Source organism: Cryptomeria japonica, chromosome 4, assembly GCF_030272615.1.
Source record: "Cryptomeria japonica chromosome 4, Sugi_1.0, whole genome shotgun sequence".
Taxonomy (NCBI): Eukaryota; Viridiplantae; Streptophyta; class Pinopsida; order Cupressales; family Cupressaceae; genus Cryptomeria; species Cryptomeria japonica.
In genome coordinates, this window is record NC_081408.1 from 117058972 (window position 1) to 117076065 (window position 17094).

The 17094-nt window shown below is 34.8% G+C and overlaps 1 pseudogene; it reads right to left on the minus strand.

The window, feature by feature from the left end:
• Positions 1-12164: 12164 nt before the first annotated feature.
• Positions 12165-16184, minus strand: LOC131074149 (cysteine-rich receptor-like protein kinase 10; annotated as a pseudogene).
• Between the last annotated feature and the right edge of the window lie 910 nt (positions 16185-17094).

Consider the following 17094-nt stretch of genomic DNA (forward strand, 5'->3'; position numbering starts at 1 on the left):
CCAAATGAAAAATATGCAATTTTTCTCAAACGAAAGCATGGAAGACGTCGGGTTCACCAAAATGTAATGGTGGGAAAATGATGAGTGATAGATCAAGAAGAAAACTATCCTTTTCCCTCAAAGAGAGATGAGAGTTTCAGTATTGATTATCCTTCAAGCACTTTTCACCATTACATTAGGAAGATAACAGATAGTTCACTAGATTCAATCTCCACACAAAGATGATAGATTGACTTCTGAATGAATTAAGAATGTTAGGATGATCCCTTCTTCCTTTGTTTGATTTGGAAAGGAAATTGATTGAATTATGTAGTGAAAAAGTGACAAAGAATCGATTATAACTTGAGGTCCGAATATGGGATGAAGTTGTGCACCTGAGTCGCGATGAAGTCATCCAACAAATTTGACGAAAATTTATCTGGACCGTGGCAGGAATGTATACAGTCCTCCAAAAAATCCATGAAACAAAAAGGGTTTTTCCACATCTGCAAATGAAGCCCGAATCTAAAAGTATAGCTGTGCACCTGTAAACTACACATAGAAAAGAGAGGGAGATGTGTTGGGATTGGGGGTTTTCCTTTAGGTCAAATCCCAATTTTGAAATTAACCAAGTAATGAAAGAAATTACTTGCAAGTAGATGTAAATGAAAGACTGAATTGTAGATCACCTCAAGGGAGGTTGTAGTAGTCATGTTGATAGAAATGCTTGCATAGAATGGTATGTTGAAATCAATCTCCTCTTCAATAGTTGAATCCTTGACTTGAATGCAACACCTATCCTTGAAGGGAGACTTGAGAATGCTCAATGCTAGAAAAGAATGCTTGAATGCTCTTGATCGCTTATGACCTTATCAAAATTCCACCTCTTGAACTTATACAAATGAGAGACCAAATGCCCTCTTAAATACATGTTTGAAGGATTTTAATTTCATCACAGGACGACATTGGGGAGATTTCCTGCTCACTATATAACCCACAATGCATGCTCTAGGAAGGTACTGCCCCAAAATAGGGCAGGGACGAGGGTGCCATGCCCCTGTCCTGGGAGGACAAGGGTACCACACCCCTATCCAAGGGGGGACATGGGCACCATGCCCCTATCCTACCCCTTTTCTAGGGTAGAGTGCAGACATAGTGATATAGAAGCCAAGGAAGAAGCTATTTTGGCAAGCCAAGCACTCTCCAGTCTCCAATCAGGCTAGAGGATTCTATTTCGCATGCGTGAGGACCCTAATGCAGTCATAAATTTCTAGGATCACAATTTTATGACACTACTATATAATCCTATAGTATCATCCAATGTATCATGTAAAAAAATATAAGTCATTAAACTATCAAAGTCAAGTTATTGGGAATTGAGATCAACTAGAGGAGTACTTGACTTCTTCTTCTTCATTGGTTCTTTCTTGTTTACATTATTCCTCTTCTTCATAGGGGTCTCTAACAAAGAGAGAAATGTTCTCTTACTTTCACTAAAAGGAACCTTGTCCTCTTCACTCTCACCATCTTCAATCTAGATATTCTTCATTGTTGGTCTCTTCTTGATAATAATCTTATTTTTTCAAATTCCTCTTTGGTACTACTATAAACTTCCTCAACCATAGGTTTGATACTTTCCCTCCTTTTAGTAGCCTTTTTTTAGTTCTTGATTCTTTCTTTTCACTTTTCACCAATCTCGTTGGGGTTTTGGAGGAACCAATATTCACAATAGGAGAAGGAGAAACCAACCTTGTCCTACTCTGTGCTTTTACTAGATTTACATTAAATACGTCTGGCACTATGCACAACTTCTCTATTCTCTTAGGATTCTCTTTCTCAATTTTGTTCTTCCTCAACCTATCCAATATCTCCATAGTAGTTCGAAACATTGGATCATTAGGATTTACCAGCAAATTTGTTAATGTCTCAATATTCTTCTCCACATCTCCACTGGATACTTCATAACATATCTCTGATAGCGAAGTAGTTCCTGGCTCAAATACTTCAATGTAACAATAGTCATTACTTACCAAAAAAGTGAATTCATCTTTGTATTTCCAAACCAAATATGTTGAAACCCTCTCTCTTGTATTCTACCCTACAAAAAAATAAACTACCTTGAGTACAAGGTCTTGTATGCATCTCCATTCATGGAAAACCTTAAGATATGACATAATGAGAATTATATTGAAAATATGAAAGCACAATTGAAGAAAGGGTTTGATATGAATGATTTGGGACATCTTCATTACTATTATGGTAGTGAGGTGATTGAAAATTCCTACCACATATTCATCACCCAACAAAAATATAATGGTGAACTTTTCAATAAGTTTGGGATGGCTAATTGATTGCAAACCTCTTAGTACTCCTATTGAGAAAAAATTAAAACTCACATCAAATGATTCTTCAACATTAGCTGATGCAACTATATATGGGCAACTTGTTGGCAGATTTATTTTTGCTACAACAACCCAACGAGATATTTGCTTTGTTGTTGGATTTTATATTCATACACTAGCCTAAAGAAAATCATTGGTTGACAACCAAATAAGTTCTTCAAAATCTCAAAGGAACTCAAAACTATGGGCTCAGATATTCCAAGACACCGCAATTTTCTTTGCTGGGATATTTAGATTCAGGAAGGTGTTTTGGACAATAGAAAATATAAATCCATTTTTTTTAATGCATCTTGGGTCTGCTATTATTTCTTGACAATTTAGAAAGAAACCAGTGCTAGCCCTTTCTTTTGTAGAAGTCGAATATACGATGGCCTCTAAGACAACTCGAGAAATATTACGGCTTCAATGAATTGTTGAAGAATTACTAGAACCACAAGTTTCATCCACACCACCTTTTGTTGATAATGGATCTTGTTGGAAACTGACACTCATCTGGTGATCTTTGATGCTTGATTTATGGTCTAGGGTTGTCATTGATGGATACTCTTCTTGGAGACTCAATCCAACGCTCGTGATTAATTTTATCTAGAAACTAGAGTTAACCGGTAAAATAGGGTATTTCAGTAATGTTTTGATCCAAAATGATTTCTGATGACTATGGTAATTTTGGTGATTGATTTCATGTTCTTTATGAATGGTAAGATCCTTAGAAGCATGTGAATACACTCTTCTAGTCTGGTGCTATATTTTGTTCAAGATTGAAGCCGACTTGGAGCTACACATTACACTTCTTGAAGCCGAATTGAAGGAGATTGCTTTTGTGCTAAGACCAGATATATAAGATCAATTTAGTGATTGTTTTTTGTGGTAATACAAATTGTGGTGATCCATTTTGGTGCTATTGAGAACAGTTTCCCATTCTCACTTCTTATAGAAAATTTGGTAACTGACTGAGAAAACAAATAGAGTATTAGTAGAGCGAAGATAGTCAAAGATTCACTGCTTAACTAGAACAAATTCTTGCATAGTAAGATGTTACTTGAGAGTTCATTTCATTTTATTTCCTCATTGTAATCAAATTGTAAGTTAGTGGGACTTCCTTGAAGGTTGTAGCCTTCTGAGCAATTATAATTGAGTGATGAGCTCTATGCAGTGAGCCTAAATGCAAGTGCATTCCCGATCTATGTAATATTTATGTACTCCTAGCCATAGTATATAAATATTGTGGGTTTCATCCCCACCATGGTTTTTCCCTTTCTAGGTTTCCACATAAAAATTTTGGTGTTGTGGATTTGTGGATTCTTTGTTGCATGTTTATGTTCTTTTCAATTATGCATTGCTTATAGGTGGATAAAGAATAAGTTTGTGGATTTGTTTTCTGGTAGATCACTGATTCACCCCCCCTCTCAGTGATCCCTGATTATAATAATTGGTATCAGATCCTACTTCCTCTGAGGAAGCTTAACTACTTGAGGAAGATCTGGGAGATTATAGATTTTGGTTTTCAGAGATAACTCAATGTGGCACTTGAGAATCTCGATGCAGTTAGAAATGAGATATGTACCTTGAAGAAGAACCTAAATGTTGCTGATAAATTCAATAGTGAGCTAAAGGATAAAGCAAGTGTCTATAGAGAAAAGAGGAAGGAATTAATGGACAAGTTAAAGGAGAAAAATATCAGATCATGTAATTCTAGGACAAATCAGATGAGGTTGACAAGCTTGAGAGAGAGAATGTTGCTTTGAAGAATGAGATGCAATCCATTGTGATGAGGCTAACTAAGGAGATTGAAGAACGAAAGAAGAATGAAGAGAATATGACACAATCATTAAAGGAAAGAGTTGATGAATGCTTCAGGTTTACCTATGAGAATGATTAGTTGAAGCTTGAGCTGACACAATCAAGGAATAATGGTCAAGAACTTGAAAGACAAATTGGTACCTTGAGGGATGATCTTGCTACTCCCAATGAATACAAAGACAAATTCAAAGCTAGTTCAGCAAGGCTTGATGAGATGTTGGAAAGTCAAAGACATGGAAAGGATATGTGACACCTAGGATTTGAGAAAGGTGAATCCTTCAGATCTGGACAAGGCAATGCAAAACCTGATCAGAAGAAGAGTAAGAATCCTTTAGTAAGACAACCTAATGCTCATAAATTCAATGGTAGATGTTTTAATTGCAACAAGTTTGGTCGTATGGTGAGTCAATGTAGAATTAGGATGAATAATGGAATGATGAACAATAACAATATGATGAGCAATATGAATAATGTTCCTACCTTTACCGGTCAGTGTTTCATATGCAATATCTTTAGACACAAGTCAAATATGTGTAGAGCAGTAATGACTAAATTTCAAAGCTAGAAATTCTATGCTTGTGGAATGTTTGGACATATCTCTAATCAGTGCAAGACAAGACCAAATCAGATGAACTTCAAACGTATGAAAAATAATGTCATGTGTAGACCATGCAATAAAACCGGTCATATTGCAAAATTATGCAAAAGAAAAAACAATGCTCCGGTAGACAAGAACAAATCATGAGAGAGGAAAAGAGAAAGTAGATGAGATCATAGAATAGCATAAGAAGATGTAGGTAAAGAAGGATGAATCTAAGGATGGTAATGGATCTGTATCTGAATTCAATGCAAAATCTTCATCTGGTAACTAGGGATTTTGGCCATAGGGAGAGGCAAACCGATGTAAATCTTGTAGTACCCCTTGATGGGATCTGTAGTCGATTGAGTTTCAGTTGATCTCCGAGATTCAGATGGTTGATTTTGGCATTCGACAATCAAACATGGAATCCAGTTGGATATTTGAGGTGCATTTATTTCAAAGTGAAATTAGGGTTTCCAAAGTTAAAAAGGGAAAATGCAAGAATCGTTCTTCACTTTGTGAATAATGTTTTCGAGCTAAAGAGCAAGGCGATCAAGGTTTTTTAGGCAATCAGAGAGAAAAAGAGATCCAACGATCGATCTAGGGTATTTGTAAGTAGGTTGAGGTTATTTTTTGAAGAGCATTTATGAGTTTGATTTTTAAAAAATCTGATATGGTATCCTCGTCTTCTATTGATACCCCTTTAGTTGTTGAATTCAAGAATAGGACCCATCCTGTGTTCAAGAAACACCCCTACAAATCCATGGAAGTTGACCTAGTTGGAGCTTTCTCTTTCATTCCACACAGAGTTTTGTACATTGATGATGTTCGACCCTACATTCACTATGAGATTGATGAAACCAACTTTGAGGATATTTTGGATCTTTATACTGACAACATCATGGATGACATTGACAACCCTAAGCTGGAATTTGCACAATTGCAAAGAAAGGGTTTCACATAATTTGTAAACAATCTGACATTTGATGAGAAAGAATGGGTGAGGTATGTGCTAAGCAAGATCCATGCTGAATTTATATGGCTAGACCAACCATACAATATCACTGGTGATGCAATTAGGGTGATAACCTATTTCAATCAAACCAGTGAAAATCTAGGGTTATGCAAGGTCACAAACCCTACAGTGAACAAATTAACTGGTGCAGATGTTGATGAGCAATCAATGAAAATCAACACAATCAAGTACGAGGATGTCAAATTTGCTGCAATGGTAATTAGCTAAAAGTTATACTAGTTTAATAGACTGCATTCTATATCCAGCACTTCTATTCATGTAGCCTACAAAATGCTCAAAGAAGATACTCATTATGACCTGTGCAATGTGCTATTAGAGGAGCTGATGATAAATTTGAAGAAAATCAAACAGGATAAAAAGAATGTCTTTAAATTTGGTTCTTTGGTTATCTGTTTGGCTTTGTACCTCTTGATTCAGATCCCCAGAATTGGTAGAGTACAATGGGCTTTTGATAGACCAGTGGCTGAATAGATAAACAAAGGGCTTGACAGACTAGGCAACAAGGATAATCAAAATATTTCTTTGTGGACTTTCTTCAAAACCTTTTAGGACAAAATAAAACAAAGAGTCAGGATCCCCAAAGAAATTGTAAAGAAATATGACGGGACAATCTTCTTTATGGTGAACAAAGATGAATGTCTTATGGAAGTGGTTCAACCTCAGACAGTATGGATAATGCCTATGGGATATGAGGTTGATGAAGCCACTTTGGATTCCTATGCACAATATTTGTTTAAATCTCTAGTAGACAACAAAGAAGAAAGGTTCTGAACCTTCAAGGAGAAATCAATGGAGTTACACATTAAGTTCACTGAATCGGAAAGAAATAGAAAAGTTGCAAAGATTGTGGTGGACATTCTTGTTGAAGAAGGACATCCTCAAGAGAGAGTTAGAGTTGCTAGAGTTGTGGGGGATGCAGTTGAGAAAGCAAAGAAACATAAGATTGCACCAGGTCCAGTTCAGGTAAAGGTGACAAGACCTTCTCTTGCTCTGGTGAAGACACCTCCTTTTGAAGCAGAACCCTCTTGTGCATCTGCTAAGGGTAAATATTTTCTGAGGAAGAAGCAGAAACCTAAAAGGGAATATGTAGCACTTTCTTCAGTGCAATCTGAGACTGAATCTGATATAGAAATTCCCAAGGCACCAAAGAAAGGAGAGTCTGCTAGAGTGATCCAAAAACCCCAATCCAATAGTGAGAAGAAAGTGCAGAAGGAGAAGAAGGAAAGATCTAATCTTGTACGCACAGGCAAGCCCAAACTAGGAAAGAAGATAAAATATGACTTGGATGAGGCTATAGAATCTGGTATGATGAAGACTTATAAAATAGAGATATTATATTGTTCCTCCTTTGTCTATTAAATATTTGATTGATGAAATTATTAAAGATGAAAATTTGAAGAACATCTCTATATATTATGAGAATATGGATGTTAAGAATCCAAGCCAGACTAAGAAAGCTATAATTTTGTACATGGATGTATTTAGTAAAGAATTTATTGAATTAAAAAAATATCTTCCTAAATATTTGTATAGTTTAATTAATGCTAGGAGAAAATCTACTAGCCAAATGGATAGAGAAATAAAGGAGAGTGAACTGGTTAATCAGTGCGCCAGTGTCACTATAGAGGAAATGGATAGATTGATTTTATTGGCTATTAAAAAGAAATTCAGTAGCAAGCATAGAGTAAATAGTCTGATGGTTTTCTAAGTTGGAGAAATAAGGAGAGAAACCAGTGAAATCTAGAAGAAGTTTGTTATTGAGAACCAACTTGTAGAAACTGTCACAAGATGAAGCCATTTAGTCAAAAAAACCTCCATATAATGATGTAAATAAGGAAGAGGATACTTAGGATGTTGCAGAGCAACAAATTTTGGATTCTCTTGAGGTTGAGCACGCTTAAGAAAATAACGAATCAATAGAGGCAGAGGATGGTGCACAAAGTGGTGACACTAGTGCATAGGAGGCACCTAATGAAGGTAAATCTAGACAGCTCAAAGATGAGAAGAAGGAAGAGGATAAAATGGAAGAATCAGATAAAGGAAAGGGTAAGACAATGGAGACTCTGATCTTTGTGGCAATTGACACAACTAATATTCAAAGCCAAGGGAGTTTTCTGCTGTTCAATATCAGTTTTGATAAACCATTCAATCAAATATCTCTAGCAGAGAGGATGATTGCTGCTTCTCCTCTCCAAGCACAAGCCAATCAGGAGTTAGCACAGACATAATCTAAAGAGAAGAGACCAATTGAAAAATTGGTTAAAGTTTTGGAACAGGTGGTACCAGAACTGCAAATTGATGCAAACACCAGTTCATCCGATAAGCTTCATAACTTAATAGATCATATATCCACCTAGTTTGATTCTTTGACCAAGGCATCAACTCTGCAAGCTATGAAGAAATTTAAAGATTCTAAAGTTCAAACATTTTTTAAAATGATTAGTATTGATAAGGCCTAGCTAGATAAGGAGTTAAAAATAATTGATGAGGCCTTAGCGAAAGGCGGTAAAATTTATATGTCTTGTCTAATTTTGACCAATTTTACTACTGAGATAGACAAGTAGATGGATAATTGTAGAGGACAGTTAGCTCAGATTTCTCAGCCTTATGATCCTACAGCTAACTTAACCGATAGTATTGAAGGACAAATTTTGAATATCATGAAGCAGATTAAGAATTTTGAGAAGGAGAAGGAGAGGATGATCATGCGGATAGGTGAACTCTGGAAACTAACTGGTCCCCAGCTGGATACCTTAATGTATCATAATATGGACTGCATTCAAAACATGTCTCAAGAGACTCCTACTGAGATTGCATCTATAGAATTTCATGCTTATGTTTTGAATGGTTTTGTTTCAATTTTGGAAAAGTTGCGAGCAGGATGGAACACATATCTTGTGTTACTTAAGATGGTATATGTAGATATACTAAAACATGTATAGATTTGATAATCTGATGAATGTGTATATACATATAGGCAATTTTCATACACACCCTATCTTTGGCATTGTTTTAAAAGCGGGAGAGATGAGGAGAAAAATGTATAGGCTGATTGTATGTATGGAGTCTACAATCTGAAGTAATGCAGGTTTTTGGATTGTTGATCTAAGTGGGATACTTAGAATTATTTCATTCTTTTATCCAGTGTACAATTTTCACAGGTTTTATCACTTAGACATTTTTCACAAGTCTTGCCATCAATGCCAAAGGGGGAGAGTGTTTGCAATTGACACTCATCCAGTGATCTTTGATGCTTGATTTATGATCTAGGGTTGTCACTGATGGCAAATCTTCTTGGAGATTCGATCCGGAGGTCATGATTCATCTTATCTAGAAGCTAGAGTTAACCAGTATGTTGTTAATCAGTAAAACAGGTAATTTCAATAATATTTTGATACAAAATGATTTTCGTTGATTGTGGTAGTTTTGGTGGTTGATTTCATGTTTTTGATGAATGGTAAGATCCTTAGGAAGTGTGTGAATAGACTCTTTTGGTCTGGTGCTATGTTTTGCTCGAGATTGAAGCCAACTTGGAGCTACAAGTTGCACTTCTTAGAGCTGACTTGATAGAGATTTCTTATGTGCTAAGACCAGATATATAAGATCAAATTGGTGATTATTCTTGGTGGTAATACAAATTGTGGTGATCTGTTTTGGTGTGATTGTGCACAGTTTCCCATGAACACTTTGCTTATAAACAATCTGGTAGCTGACTGAGATAGAAACAGAATATTCAGCACATCGAAGACAGTTAGAGATTTAGTGCTTAATGGGAACTCATTCTTTCATAGTCAGATGATACTTGAGAGTTCATTTCATTTTATTTCCTCATTGTAATCAAATTGTAAGTTAGTGGAACTTCCCTGAAGTTGTAGCCTTTGGGGCAATTGTAATTGAGCAATGAGCTCTAGGTAGTGACCCTGAATGCAAGTGCATTTCCCATCTATGTAATATTTATGTGCTCTTGGCCATAGTATATGAGTATTGTGGGTTTCATCCCCATCGTGGTTTTTCCCTTTCCAGGTTTCCACGTAAAAAATTTGGTATTGTGGATTTGTGGATTCTTTGTTGCATGTGTATGTTTTTTTCTGTTATGCATTTCTGACCAGTGGATAAAGAATAAGTTTGTGGATTTGTTTTTTGGTAGATCACTGATTCACCCCCTACCCCCCCCGTCTTAGTGATCCCTAATTCTAACATATCTACAATCAAAATGGTTAAAAATATACTCTTTCATAGTCAAACCAAACAAATTAATACCAAATTTCATTTGATTTGGCATCACGTGCAAGATGATAGTATACAACTCAAATATTGTCCTACTACAGATAGTCCAATAGATATTCTTACGAAGGCATTGGACATAAAAAAAATTTAAACTTCAAAGGAATGCTTGATTTAACTCCTTAAAATTATGGGGGATGTTAATTTTTAGTCTTCAGACTTATAAGTTTTTGTTTAGTTTTCAATTGTTTTGGTTAGGCTTTTGTTTAGTTTTTTGTTCTTCGAGTTTTGTTGGATAGTGATGCAAGCATGCAACTAGAAATGGAATTGGTAATTCACAAGAATGCAATTGAATTTTTTAAGTAAAGATTCTAAATTAGTTTATAGTGGTTTTGGTAAAGTTTCATACATGGAAATTACCATGTTTTGCTAAAGTTATATAGATGGCAATTACCATGTTTTAGAAGTTTCCTTATTGGTGATGTAGTTACCTATTGTGTTTTTAGAGACTTTAGCCTCTATAAAATACTACCTTGTTGTATTGTTTATGTAGATCAAAATGTAACCTCTATTTAGATGCAAATCATGATGTAAGAGAGATTCAATATATAAAATTTTATATCTGTGTTAATTTGAATTTGTGTTTGGTGTCTAATTTTTAATTCTACACAATGGTATCAAAGCGGGTATGGACCTATCTCCCTCACGAGAGGGCCCATGGTTATAAGCAATCTTCTGAGGCTCTATTGGGTGTGTTTGTCAGATTAGATCATGGAATTATAGAAGTTGTCTCTTTATTTGGAGATTGCAAATTTTAAGGTTGTTAATGGCAGTTGAGTTTGTTTTTTATTTATGTTTATAAGGGGAAGGGAATATCTTACCCACAAAAGAGTAAGGTTATTGTTCTTTGTTGTTGTTTAATTGTTATTCTAAGAGGTTCATTTAAAGAATCTATGTGAGTAGATTAATAACTGCATTGTTGGAAGTGTGAAGGACGAGAATAACAAAGTGTGAAGAGTGCTGAGGAAAGGGGTGAATAAGACATGGTTAGGAGCCATGCTAGGTGTTAGAGATGACCTCGCCCACAGTAGAAATGTGGCTGCATATGGAAGAAGTCTACATATGAAGTAGACAATGTTGCAAGAAATACAACATGAGATGAGACCCTTTCAAAAAATTTATGGTAGCCAATAAAAAAAAGGTTGTCAAGTTGAGATTGAAGCCCAATTTTGTTTAACATTGGCATAGATCATTTGATAGTGTGCAATAACAGTCAACAAGAAAAATTGTAAATTGTTTGCAGATGATAAGTCACGAGTTTTATCTTTATTAGAGAAAGGAAGGGCAAAAACTTGTGATCTCTCATGAAGAAGAGAGGTTGGTAATTCTAAAAGAAGTTTATCTATTGGGCCTATTAGATCTGGTATAATAGTGATGGCTAGTTTGCACATTGAGTTGCAAAGATTCAATTTGTGAATTTTCTTAGCATCAAGGGGGAATATGTTGGATAGTGATGCAAACATGCAACTAAAAATGGAATTGGTAATTCCCAAGAATGCAATTGAAGTTTTTAAGTAAAGATTCTAAATCAGTTTATAGTGGTTTTGGTAGAGTTTCATACATGACAATTACCATGTTTTGGTAAAGTTTTATAGATGGCAATTACCATGTTTTAGAAGTTTCCTTATTGGTGATGTAGTGAACTATTGTGTTTTTGGAGACTTCAACCTCTATAAAATACTGCCTTATTGTATTGTTTATGTAGATCAAAATGTAACCTCTTGTTAGAGGTAAATCATGATGTAAGAGAGATTCAATAGATAAAATTTTATATCTGTATTGGTTTGAATTTTTGTTTTGTGTCTAATTTTTAATTCTACAAGTTTTGTATAACAGTTTCTAACTGTTCTAAACTAATCACTGTCTCTCTTATTTATGTATTGTGCAGTGCTACTTACTTTTTTGAATAACACAGACTTTCAGTTTCCTGTTTTTGCCATTCTCTTTTCAATCCTGGCCTGACAATATGATAAAAAACATTTGAAACATTTTTTTCTCTATTAAATATATAGCCTCTGTTTTCAGCCAGCCAGCCATTAAGCAAAAACTGTCTCGTATAGTTATTTGAGAGCTGAATCAATGTCTTATTGTACTGCTCTCAAAACGCCGATCAAGTAACAAATTAAATCCACTTTGGCTTCATCAATCCCCTCTAACCTTTTCTTATAATCACAAACGTGTAGAGATTGATAGTGTCCTATATTACTCTGTTGTGAGATGATCACAACGAAGTGCTTCTTTTAGTTGGATGTTTGTTGGCTATTTATAAATATCTCATACGACTTTACAAAGTTTGAAATTTTAAAATAGCACTTAAAATTGAAGATACTGACCATATGCCATCAAATTCATCTTGACAAGAAATAAGGTAGGCCCTACTAAATTTTAACTGACAGTTGGCCCTCAAAGAACTCTGATTAAGCATTTACATAAAGTGCATATATACCAACACCAGTATGCAATTCAGAAGAGTTGTTGTTTATGTGGAAACTTGATAATTCATGGTATGTGAAATCACCTAGGTTCTACTTCTGTAATTGAAGCATCGTTTACTGAACGAATCCCTGATGAAGATGACGTAGCTGCCCCAGAAATATGTGATGTCGTTATGATTTTATGCTCGTGAATCCCCCAACTTGACATTGACCTCGCTTCTGGTTTTGGAAATGGCTCTCACCTGTACTTACAAAAGCAGGCTTTGAAGGAATTGGCAATGTCACTGAACTGCTAGAGATCATCGTAATAACATCAGACATAACTGGACGAAGTGCTGCATTTGCTTCTACACACAGAAGCCCAACATGAATGCATCTTAAGACTTGCTCTTGACTGACTCCTGATGCCTCTGAATCTACCATATTCAGCGCATTTCCTCCCTGGAATAGTGTCCATGCCTGCACTGCATACCATTAAATCACCACAATACGGTTGCCTAACATTCAAATGTAACAGTTGAGACAAATGGGTTATGGGAAATCCAGTTTCTTGCCCATTCTACAAGGTGTTGCATATCATAGGGAAGATAATTATCATTGTTTTTCCTTCCACTAATGATCTCGAGCAGCACTACTCCAAAACTGTAAACGTCTACTTTAATTGACAGCTGCCCTCGCATTGCATACTCTGGAGGCATGTAGCCACTACATTGGAATTCAAATAGTTAAGAATGTTTTCAAATAATTAAAAACGATAACACAATGAAAATAAAGCTTAATGAATTGAATTGAGAGAGTCTATATATATAGTAGGAGGGTTATGCATGGTTCTTTCTTAAAAGGGAAAATATAAAATAAGTTATTTAGTATTCTAGAATTTTTTTTGTAATGTTTCATTCTTATTATATTTTTTTCTAATTTAAACAATTAGTACATATTCAATATAAAAAAAAAAATTCATAAAAGGCATAGCGGATGATTTGATAATATATACAAAATTGACAAAATTATATAAAGCTAGGCAACAAACTCAACATAGTATTAAAGAAGAGGATCACATCTTATATTGTAGGCTTCTTAAACTGACATGGCATTAACACTAGAAAAGAGGACAAAGTGATTAGACACCATATGCTGGTATAGCCTTTTTATATATATATATATATGTTTGAAAAATTTTAATTACTCACAGATGGAAAATAATGGATTTATAATTAGACAATTAAAAACAAATTTAACGTTAACCAAGCTTTGAAGTTAAGAAAAAGCAATTTAATAATCCATGATGCTTACTATGTGCCTGCAACTCTTGTATGGATATGTGTCTTGTCTTCAGGAAAAAGTTTAGCTAGACCAAAGTCAGCTATCTTCGGATTCAGTTTGTGGTCAAGCAAGATATTGTTTGCTTTAATATCTCTATGAATGATTCTCAATTGTGATTCTTGGTGAAGGTAGAGAAGCCCACGGGCGATTCCAATGATGATGATATATCGCTTTTGCTAGTCTAACTCTTTACGCTTCTCTGGATCTGTAATCCCAATTTTGAAAGCGTTAAGTCACATATTCATCTTTTCTAAAGAAACTTAAAGGTTCAGTTGTCACTTACCAAAAAAAAAAGTGTCCAACCTCTTGTTAGGAAAATAGTCATAGACAAGCAACCTTTCATTTCCCTCTACACAACAGCCTAGCAACCTCGCAAGGTTCCGGTGCTGAACATTGGCCACCAGTTTTACTTCATTCATAAATTCTTTCTTCCCTTGTTTAGATTTGGCAGAAAGTTTCTTCACTGCTATCTCATTTCCATCTCTAGTTATCCCCTGAACATAAAAAAATAGATTTAGAACTCTACATAATTTGTTAAATTGGTTATAATTTAAACCATAAATAATGTGTCAACCCACCTTGTATACCGCACCAAAGCCTCCCTCTCCAAGTTTACTGTTCTCATGGAAATTTTCTGTTGCTTCTACTAGAGCTTCTAAGCTGTAGATCAAATTTTGGTCTTGCATTAACCCAGTTTCGGGGCAAAGCCACTGTATCTCTGTAGGTATAGTAAACAACGAGAGAAAATTGGGTAAGCCTACAGGATTCGCTTCACTAAAACCACAACCAGAAAAACTGAAAATCAGAAATACATTTTGAAAGGAGCACCTTGGTTAAGAGTAGCAACACTTATTGGTTCCTTAAAGAAAAGAGATTTAACTCTTTTTCTGAATATGATCAGAGCAATAAATAATGCCAGAATGATTCCTCCGACAAGCCCCAAAACGATAGGTAATGTTGTTGACGACTTTGCTGCAAAATACAGTTTAATAGTTGTTTATTACAATTTTAGGGCTGTAGCTATTCTGATTTAAAAAATGCACTGTGCTGTAGCAATAATTATCATGTTCTGCTGCAGCATTTCTTTCGAGCCCCTCAGTCATTCTGTGTCTATTTTTCATTTTTTCTGTTCACATAATATGAAAATTATGATTGTATAATAATGCAATTTTGAAACCAGATTAGATGCATCCCAAGTCTAAAAATATGACATTAAAATGAAAAGAAGAAAATTGGGTTAGACATCTAGAAGATAGCTGCTCACAAATGAAAAAACATCTAGAAGGTCAGAGGTTTAGATGTATTAAAACACAAACTAACAAATCAAATCAATACGTACATGATGATATTGGGTTATAGCTTCAGGTCAAACAGGTGATTCGAATAGAATTGACATTCAAAAGATGGATCAAGTAAATAATATTAACTATAAAATGAGCTGAATAGACTTACTCTCTAGGGAGGAAGTAGTTGGATGTATGTACTCCTCAGGGGAGGGAGAGGGAGAGGGAGAGGACGAGGGAGAGGGCGACTCTACAGAACGGAAAAAGTAGTAAATCTCAAATCTTGCCTTGCAGCTCCCGCTCTGAAAGTGGGCTCCTCCTTTTGTAGAACAGCAATCGCTCAGATTTGCTCTCGCTTTAGCCAAGCATGTTCTGCGATCTTTTATTGATATATCTCTCCAACACTGAACTAAACCATATAATATACCAGTAGCATTGTATTTGGCTGTTCCAGCAGCGAAACCCTTATTTGCAGGGATGTAAGCTTTCTCTGACAGATTCGACAGAAGGCTGCTGGTTGTGTTCTCGAAAGCATCTCTACTTTTACTAATATCCACCGTGTTCAACAAGTAAAATCCTGTATTATCTACTGTTGAAATAAAATTAGAGTTCCGATAGCGCATGAAGCAGTCATCCAACCATATTTTCCCACCTATGTCATTGGGGCAAAGGTCGTGAATGGTTTTATTTGCTTCCACTGCACATTTTGAGCATCTCTCTACTGATATATTTCCAGTGCACTGGAGCAGACCGTATACCTTACTGGGAGATTGGCCATGGGAAGAAGTGTTAAACCCTGAACTTTTAGGTGCATTAAGATACAGATCGTTGATAACTAGGTTTAAGTTTGTGGAATAGGTGCTGCCATTGGTGAAAGTTGAGGAATTATCGCATGTGTGCGATACGTAGGTGGATATGACTGAAGAAAAATTCATTACAAACAGCAAAATGAGGAGGGTTGGAAGAAAAGTTGTTCTTCTGTAAGAAAGAGAAGGCAAAGAGTTGTATTCATCTTGTTATTTTATTTTTCTTCAGTCTCAGTTTGGCTCTTAGCTAAGCTCTCATATGGTGCAGAGATGTTATCAATAAAAGTAGGATAAATAATTATTATTTTTTAATACAGTATATGATGTAAAATTGTTAATCCGTTTGTTTTTTTACTATTAGAACTGATGATGTATATCTAAACTATGATTAGAAAGTAGAATCACTTCTTTTTTTCAAGAAATTATTTAAGTCTAGACAAGTTTTTAGAATAACTATAAATCAAAATAGATGTCAAAAAGGAATATTAATTTGATTAAAATAGGATAAATAGTTAATATTTTTAACTGCAGAGTAAGATGTAAAATTTTTAATCAATTCTTTGACTATTACAAATGATGATGTTCATCTAAACTGTGATTAAATCATAGAATCACTTATTTTCTATAAGAAATTAGACACTTTTCTAGAACAATTATATATCAAAATAAATCTCAAAAAATGAATTTTAATTCAAAACCACAAAAACAACAGCTATAAAACCTATAAAACCTGTCAATGTCATATCCTTAGTTAACCTTTTTATAAATATCAAAAAGAATTACAGATTCTATTACTCTAATTCCTAATAACTTTTGTACTTTATGATAATATATTTTTTATATATATATTTTATTAAATCTTTTAACATTAATCAAAATATTATATTAGACATAAATCTTAAAAAAGAAAAACACTCAAAAGATATATTGATCACTACTAACATAATCGAAACCAAAAGATGTATTGAGCATATCAATAGTGATCAATACACTCTTTTAAATCCTTGACTAATAATCAGACCTAAATCTAAGAGAGAAAAGAAGCCATTCAATAGATATATTCATCACTATGAGTACGTCAGTAGTGATGACTACTTTGTATTTACCATCACACGTAAATGTGTGGACACAATTTTCTGAGCTGCTGCAACTTTTTCTTCACTCAT